This window comes from Syngnathoides biaculeatus, chromosome 9, assembly GCF_019802595.1.
Source record: "Syngnathoides biaculeatus isolate LvHL_M chromosome 9, ASM1980259v1, whole genome shotgun sequence".
In the NCBI taxonomy this organism is placed as follows: domain Eukaryota; kingdom Metazoa; phylum Chordata; class Actinopteri; order Syngnathiformes; family Syngnathidae; genus Syngnathoides; species Syngnathoides biaculeatus.
In genome coordinates, this window is record NC_084648.1 from 14,083,503 (window position 1) to 14,090,643 (window position 7,141).

Genomic DNA, 7,141 nt, shown 5'->3' on the forward strand with positions numbered 1-7,141 from the left:
GCACGATAACGCGTTAATATCTTTGGCAATATATTTCGGCGCATTAAAAATCGAAAGGGGATTTCAAGCGGGCTCTCGGTCGCGCGAAATGACGGCGCAGCAGGTTTTGTTGCGCTTCCGCTTCTCGCCAGCAGATGGCGGCGTAAACACTTTTGTGCAGGTGGGTGGTCAACGAACGGCCTGTGGCCCCCATGCGGCCCGTTTCATTCTTTCATACGTTGAGCGGTCTTCCCACAAACAACGATTAATTGAAGTGTATCCATACAATTATCCTGTGACGTAATTAGTGATTTGTTGAACATAAAATAAGCAGCTTTTGAAAATCAATGCATGAAAATAAAAATATTTCGTTTTTACATGGAATATTTGTATTTGATGAAATAATTCACTGCGATTACATTGATTGCAAATGTAAAAACGGGGATAAGCGGCTCAGAAAATGAAAGCAAACACACACATCTGCTTGCTCAGTTTACTTTATTTTGTCACCAAATCCACAGTCGTTGTCGATTTAAAGTAGTTTAGGTGTCTGTAGCCAACATGATACTCCCAGAAGCAGCAATGAAAAGAACAACGACAACAAAAAATATCAAGAGAGGAAGAATTTTAAATCCAGCCTCCTTGGAAACAGCACCCATTAAATTCACAAATATATGAAAACGTCGATTTCACATCAGTGCGCGCACCGGAGGTTTCTACGTTACGCGCGCGCCGAGCTTTCCGATCGTCGCCAGACATAATAAAACGCGCCCGGACGCTCTCATGGACAAATATCATGACCGCAAAAACGACAATCAACTTTGGCCTCGTGATAAGCGACCAGCGTTTTTGTTTTTGCGTGACTGCACGACGACAGTAAGTAAGTGCCTCACGCATGCTTACGACACAAGAGCAGCACGGATAGAAGATACCTTTAAAAGGAACACCACGACTTGGAGTAATATTCATCTGAACTAGTTCACATAGTCACGTGTACTGCTATAGATCCTTCTAGACACGATAATAAATGTTTCTCAAAAGATCAACAGTGTTAAGTGATCATTTTTTTTCTTTTTCAACTATTCCTATTTTATTCCCTGCTTCACTCAAGTAAAAAATATAGAGGGGAATGGTCTCTTGATCAGGAGACAACGAATAGTCCTTTGCAATCAAAACTCGGTAACAGTCTTGAAGTGGGCCGCGGCCTACGTTGAGGGCCGAGTTTTCCCGTATTTACGCTTAGAAACACTCGCACGGAAGGCAAAATGAGAACGTGTAACGATGTAAAGCGACGAACGCGCGACAGCTTGGCTTGGGTGCGAAATCAACAGTCAGTGGCGCTCGTGTGTGTGTGTGTGTGTTACCGTTACGTCGGGTCAAAGGGCGTATTTTATTCTGAAAATATGTGGAAATATATGGCGCTTGGACACAGCCTCTCAGCCTTATTTAATTGAATTTTTTTACAGCATTTTTGGTACAAATTCTAAAAATGCCATTGCAATTACTGGTCTTGCAGATGCATTCAAACAACATTAACGATTATAATTTAAATTGGTCAAGGGAACAATAGGAACTTGCACTATAATCCCTCATCTTTTTCATATTGCATGTACACTCCCCTCCAAAATATTTGCAATAGTGAGACAAATTCATATATTTTTGATGTAGGGGTGTTAAACTAATTTTTCTCGCAGGCCAAATTGTTGTTCCGTTTTCCCTCAGAGGGCCATTAAGACTGTGAAATAAAAATATTTACCCATCTCATCATATTTACATCATCAATTTATGAATTAGTTTTGGAATCAGAAAACAAGGGTAATGCGTTGTTCGACTATTCACGATTAGTAACACAAGAATGCTTGTAATATCTCTGATAATTCTCATAATATCTTGTGTCCGATGGTGGTGGTACTGCAGGTGTTGAACGCTACAGGTCGGCCACGATTTCTTTGTTTACGCACAGAAGTAGGTCATCTGACTTGGCAAAATGGCGGCGCCCGTGAAAATTCGTGATTCCCGATAAAAATCTTCTCAAAACATCATGAAATGATATCGGATTAAGCTCAAATTTTCAAGGTACAGTACATCGGATTAAGGTTTTTCATTGTTCAGTGGAGTATTCGGTTAAAGTCGGCATGAACTTTGCTCACACACGAGGGCCACTGACCGAGCCTAAGCCAAGCCACTTTCTTGTTTGCACTTGGGAGAAACCCTTTAAGCCAAAGGCCTTTCAAATGCTGACAGTTAATATACTGCATATGTACAATCGTGGGCTCCGGCCCAGCACAGCTCACGGCTCAGTGCGAAAGAGGTAAAAGCCTCCCCCCCCCCCCCCCTTCTTCTTCTTCTTCTTCTTCACAAAACATGTTAAAGGGGAAATCCAGTGCTTTGCATGAACAGTGCATCCAATAGGTCATGTAATATGGACCCTATTATGACAATGTGATGTTAAATCTTCTCTCATTTAATCGTGTTTTGAGAAGATTATTATCGATATTTACGACTTTTCAGGGGCGCTACCATTTTCGCAAGTCACGACCTACGTGGGCAGTTGTGACGTGTACTGTGCTGTTCCAAACGCTGTATTAAATGGGACACGGTTATGCCCTGCGCTGATTTCTCGGAGGAATATTTCCATACAGATTTGAACCTGTGGCTGCAATTAATGATGAATATTCGGATGGTTCTTCGGGCAGACTGAGGCGGAGTCTGACTACTCGGAGGCCTAAGCGCGGGACATAAGAGCGTAAACAAAGGCCCCCGGGGTTCCGGGGCGCCAGCCGCAGATGGTTCTTCGGACAGGAATGACGCGGAGCCTGACGAGCGAGCTCCGGCGGTGGGCCGCAAGCCGAGGTTGCAGCCGGCGGAGGCCTTTAGCCGAGCTTGGGTGGTGGCGGAGGCCTTTAGCCTAGCTTCGACGTCCGGGGGTAACGGCCTCCGCCGCCTGGAAGCTCGGGTCGTGGCCTGCCGCCGCCCGTTTCGTTAGCCCCGGACGCCGAAGCTAGGCTAAAGGCCTCCGCCGCCGGAGCTCGCTCGTCACAGTCCGCGTCATTCCCGCCCGAAGAACCATCCAAATGTTCAACATTAATTACAGCCACAGGTTCAAATCTGTATGGAAGTATTCCTCCGTCTTCCCGATCAACCGATACTGCTATTTCTTCATCGGATGAGGATAAATCCGAGAAATCAGCGCTGGGCATAATGGGTCTTCTTCCATGTAATACAGCGTTTGGAACGTCACATCCGCGCACGTCGGTCATGTGACTCGCGAAAATGGCAGCGACCCTGAAAATTCATAATTGTCGATAAAAACCTTCTCAAGACGGAATTAAATGAGAGAGGATTTAACATCACCTTGTCAAAATCGGGTCCATATTGGCTGTTCATACAAAGCACTGGATTTCCCCTTTAAGTTTCCCATCCACTCCATTCGAGTCAGGAAAAACAACGTGTGAACGCTATTGCTAAATACTACTTTTGCGAGTCTCGCGTGTCTTTTTCGAAAACAGACCGCTCAAAAGCAAACGCCGCACAGCTGAAACCCATTTCACGTACGGACGACGACGGACAAAAACAAAAAGGACGCACACAGACGCGCGTTCGTGTAGCAGCAGGAAAATATATATGATGCCTCAAGGGTTTCGAGGCACCACAGGCTGTTTTAAATCACACTTCAGCTAGTGCTAATAAATAACATGATTTAAAAGAGGGCGGAGGGGGCGTTAGGTCTTTAGAATGTTGCGTGATTTTGCCTTTTACACGGCACCGTAATGGCTTTCAAGTGGCGACTTTCAGCTTCAATTTGAGAGGTTTCCAAACAATACGACATTTGCTATTTCGGAACGACAACACAGCCACTTTTCATCAGAGTGCCTCCATTTCGCCGGGGCTCCGACGCACTTGGACATTTGTCAAAGCTGATTTCACCCCAGGAAACGGGATGAAGTGTCAGGTGACACAAGTGAAGAAGGCTTTCAAATCTATAATACAGAAATGTATTTTTACGTAACTTTGTTAAAATGTGACTTTACAACCGAGCGCCGCATCTCGGAACGGCCGATCAAAGCACGTGTCAAACTTTGTTCGACGTGGTGGCGTGACAGTGGGATGGACTCCCGAAATAGCAAAAACTAGATAAAGCTGAAAAAAAAAAAAAAAATCTATCACAGGTGTCAAACTCAAGGGCCGGGGGCCAGATCTGGCCCACCAGGTGATCTTATGTGGCCCGCAGTGGCAAATCAACTTCCATGATTTTTGTGACAATCTTCCAAATATCTTAATCCGGGGATCAGCAACCTTTTTGAGGCTGAGGGCTACTTCGTGAGCACCTATCGTATTACGTGACCTGTTTGCGGCAAATTTCAGACTCAGTTCATTACGCGCACATAAAATATTTTTATTGGAGTAAATAACATTACAGGCATTTTAAAATTCTAATTCACGTAAGCAAGTCAGATTCAGAATTTAAAGCATAAATAATAGTAACAATTTGTGGCCCATGGTATTTTTAGAACATACCTCGCGGGCGCCTTATGTGGTCCTCGCGGGCTACCATTCGCCCGCGGGCACCGCGTTGGTGACCCCTGTCTTAGTCATACATCATAAATGATTACATGTAGATATTATTAGCATTTTTGTGTAACCAAACGTGAACAATGGTCGAAAAACACATTAGCATTGTGTTTTGATTCCAAAACTATTTCAGAAATTTTGTGTAAGTTCGTGGCGATGAAATATTTTTATGGTTTCACCTTCATAATGGCCCTCTGAGGGAAACTGGAATGACGACGTGGCCCGAAAATGAGTTTGACACCTCTGATCTATTTTGTTCATATGTTGATCGTTTTATTTCAAACCCTTTTTGGTGGTGTATAAAAGCAAAACCATTAAAAAAAAAATTGTCCACATGACCTAAGTGTATCTCTGCAAAAAAACACTAATTAAAAAAAAAAAATACTAATCAAGGAATCACAAACTTATGTCATCTCTTAATGGTTTCATATAGCTTGTGCGTTAAAAAAAATGAAAGCATCCCTTTCGGACGTAAAACGAGAAAGATCTGCCACAATAAAGTAAAAAATAGTCTCTTGTCCACCAACCGTGTCCACTATGGAAACTAGTGACAAAAGTATGCGCATTATTTATATGCTCAAATATAGTTTGTGTACATGTGTGTGTGCTAGTTCCATAAAACGGAGACACCAGCAGGACAGAGTAACCTCCCTAAATCCCGGGGCGGGGGAGGGGGGGGGATACTTCAGTCAAGGGCTGCTTAGTCACCCACCCAATGATGTGGGCACTCTACACGGTACTTGTACTCAACAACTAATATATTTTAAAGATTAAAAAAAAAAAAAAAAAAAAACGCACAAACTCTAGCTCAATTCAATCTGAATAAACCTTACATTTAAATTCTCTCCAATTATTTCGCAAATGCTCAAAAAAACACATCTCATTGGAGCTCGTACTGCCTTGCTGCATACATTTCCCAGTTTTATTATTTTTTCTCCCCGCTATAAAAATGTCCAGAAGCACTCCAGTTCGTTGCAGTCCTTTTTTTTTTTTTTTTTTACATTCATTATCAGTGTGTGAGGGCGTCGGGTAAACACTTTTTTTTTTTTTTTTTGGAAACAGTAACAACCTTGAAACGCGCAAGAGGCGGCGTGTTTAACAGTATGTTATGGTAGCCATGATCTATTCATGTAACAGTCAGGAAGTGTTGCACAATAAAGCTTTGCGTACCTGGGACGTAAATATGACCGTGGTGGAAGGACACGTGAACGTGTCGCTTGTAAAGAGCTGCTGCTCCTTTGAAAACATTTTTGGAAAACTTCCGCTAGCTTGCTTTCCGATGGGGATAATACGGCGCTGCCTTGAGATGCGAGTTGAATCCGTTCTGCGACCGCTCTTGCAAGTCAAAGCGCTCATGTATCACAAATCATCTTCCCCGCTGAAATTAATGCAAAAACTTGCAAAAAAGTTATTTAAAAAAATAGCACAGTCATAGTGCGCTTTGTAGTACTATACAGTAATAATTATATCAAGTTTGAATCTTTGTCACACTTTGCATCAATTGAATAACCATTGGCGGCACGGTGGAGCAGCAGGAAAGCGTTGGCCTCACAGTTCTGAGGTCCCGGGTTCGATCCCGGCGCTCCATGTGTGGAATTTGCATGTTCTCCCCGTGTCTGAGTGGGTTTTGTCCGGGCACTCCGGTTTCCTCCCAAATCCCTAAAACATGCAACATTAATTGGACACGCTAAATTGCCCATAGGTGTGACTGTTTGTCTCCATGTGCCCTGCGATTGGCTGGCAACCAGTTCAGGCAACCCCGCCTCCCGCCTGTTGACAGCTGGGATAGGCTCAAGCACTCACCGGGACCCTCGCGAGGATAAGCGGCTAAAAAAAAAATGGATGGATGAATAACCATTGTGGTGCTGCTGACCATGGCCACCTGGGGGCAGTATAAAACAGCTCAGCTCCTCGCAGGGGATACGACCGAGTACCGTTTTGAATATCTAAATGTGTTACTCCGCCATTTGTGTCCAAAGACCAGTTGTTTCTGTTTTAAATGTATACTTCTCTTAGTTTGATGTTTACTTTGACAATAGATTTGAAAACGAGTTGCTTTAAACAGCCCGAAAACCTCTAATTTTCACGAGTTGTTCACTTTTTGTGAGTTCACCCCCATCATGTAGCCCTCCGATAACAGTTTCGCATGTGCAACTCCCCCCAATTTCTTTCCAAATGAGCCGAGTCACAGCTCGTACCTCAAAAAAAAAAACGCAAAAATCCGACAACTCATCTCAAGGCACCGCTGTAGTAGCTCATGAAGAACTTGATACGTCGCGCTACAACCATGGCATGAAAGCAGGTTCAGAACATTCAGTGAGCTTTCCTTATCCCATTAAAAATATAAAGGGAAAAAAATAAACAATTGCTTATCCTTTCCCATACGCAGTCAAGGAAATGTAATCAATACGCATCCCTGCTTAAGATCCATCATCTGTACCCTTTTTAATGATTCGTTCAGAATTTTTAGCAAACTGGTCGGAATGGCTAAAGTTGTGCCCGACACACAATGCATAAATCGATATGCGACTGCCACTAAATTTGATTGTACAGCATGTATTGTACAGTATGTGTGTGATTGTGGTGGGGG